Consider the following 2049-nt stretch of genomic DNA (forward strand, 5'->3'; position numbering starts at 1 on the left):
GAGTTTCCTGAATCAGACTTTTGGGAAATCTGTCAAATTGATGTATTTGATCTTGATAAGTTTGTGAGGTCAGCTGTGATGTTACAGAAGATGGTGGGGTTAGACCAGTTGGGTGAGAAGAAGCGTTTTCGCTTGATGAAATTTGTTACTGCTGTTATGGCAGCAAAAGGAAGTGGGAAACGTGGTAAGGTTAAGATAAAATTAAAACAATGATCATGACTCATAGGGTGTTTTTTCTCTCTGTCTTGTTTCTCTGCTGTTTCTTCTGTTTTTCCTTTCTCTTTTCTATATGGCAATCAATTGAAAGGATCCTTAATCAACGTAGACAAACTAAGCATGATACATAATCGTATAGTACATAGCAAACTCACTTGGATCATAGTGGCTTTGATTCGTGCCTTGCATTTTGTTTTTAAAGTGGTTGACAGAAGCAAAACGGCCACCTTTAACAGAGATGTGCTCTGGCATGACGATTTTGCGTTACAAAGAGTTTGAAGAAGGATGTAAGGTAACTTGTAAAGGCCCTTATGATGAAAAATGGAGCAAACAATGGTCGGCTTTGCTCCAGAGGTTGATGACTTTGTGGCTGAACTGTTCTACGGTTATGGTGTGGGAGAATTTTGCCTAGGCAATGACTTCCTCGGTTTGACTCTGCAGTCAAGCCAGGCTGTCAACCATGCTAAGCGGCTTGGTTGGCCCTTCACTGAGGTTGGAAAGGACCTCTATCTGGTTGAGGCCCCAGGAGGTTATCACTTCTACCTGGTGGACAAAGATCAGCCTCCCAATGATCCTGTGCAGAATGCGAGTCTGGCAGCGTCTGACCTGCAGGAATCAATACACTGCTGCTCCTCCCTTCTGGGGATGAAGGTGAAAGAGAACAATGAGGAGAAGAACACTGTGCTGATGGGATTCAGACACTCAGTGTACACTAGAGCTTCACAACATTGTTGAAACAGTAGATCATGTGACAGCCTTCGGGCGGATAGCATTCTGCTGTCCACGTGAGCAGTTTCCAGATCTTGAAGCCTTGATGACAAAGGGAAACCATCAAATCTTTACTATCTTGTTAAGCCTGGACACCCCTGGGAAGGCTTGGTTAGCCTGGACACCACTGGGAAGGCTTGGTTAGCCTGGACACCCCTGGGAAGGCTTGGTTAGCCTGGACACTCCTGGGAAGGCTTGTTTAGCCTGGACACCCCTGGGAAGGCTCGTTTAGCCTGGACACCCCTGGGAAGGCTTGGTTAGCCTGGACATCCTTGGGAAGGCTACAGTAGAAGTGGTCATTTGGGCTGATTCAGATGCCCATGAGATCTGCTTTGTTGTTTGAGTGTTTATTGTGTTGTGGGTTCCCAGACCCTATAAAGCTTCTTGAAAACTCAAACTCTTCATCTATCTCTCTCTCTTTCCCTCTCGGTCTATCTTTATCTCTCAAACTCTCTCTTTCTCTCTATCGTTCTTTATCTCTCAAACTATCTCTCTATCTTTCATTATTTCTTAAACTTTTACTCTCTCTCCTCTCTCTTTCTCTGTGGTCTTATCCCTGTATGTGCCGCGGCTCAGAAAGACTACATTTGTATTTCTCCTAGTGTCACACACAGTTAACTGAGCTCTACTTATCTCTCTGTGTCTGGAGGTCTTTCTCTCATTCTCCTCCTCTCCTCATCCTTCTCTTTTTCTCTCCCTCCACGGCTGGGTATGGAGGGATAACAGGAGGACATGCTCTGTTACTTCAAGGGGTCTTAAAATTCAAAATCATACGGCAAAATTATCCTTGATATGACCCTCTTAAAACAATTCTATATAGCTAAATACCCCCCCCCCCCAGCTTAGACAGGGCTTTGACTGTTTAGTGCCAAAAATAAGGGGGTTAAATACATGTAAAAAATTGGGACTATCTGTTGTTCCATGTAGTGAATATGTTATTCAATGTGTTTGTGTGGGCTAATAGCAGTAAGGCCATCATCAAATAATTTTGTTAGTTTTTTTAATGTATTTTGTATTATTGTTTTATACTTCAATAGGTCTTACAATTCAAAATCAAATAGCTAA

At 43.0% G+C, this 2049-nt stretch overlaps 1 pseudogene; it reads left to right on the forward strand.

The window, feature by feature from the left end:
• Positions 1–454: 454 nt before the first annotated feature.
• LOC120046006 lies at positions 455–1327 on the forward strand (annotated as a pseudogene).
• The last annotated feature ends 722 nt before the right edge of the window (positions 1328–2049 follow it).

Source organism: Salvelinus namaycush, chromosome 4 (genome assembly GCF_016432855.1).
Source record: "Salvelinus namaycush isolate Seneca chromosome 4, SaNama_1.0, whole genome shotgun sequence".
Lineage (NCBI taxonomy): Eukaryota > Metazoa > Chordata > Actinopteri > Salmoniformes > Salmonidae > Salvelinus > Salvelinus namaycush.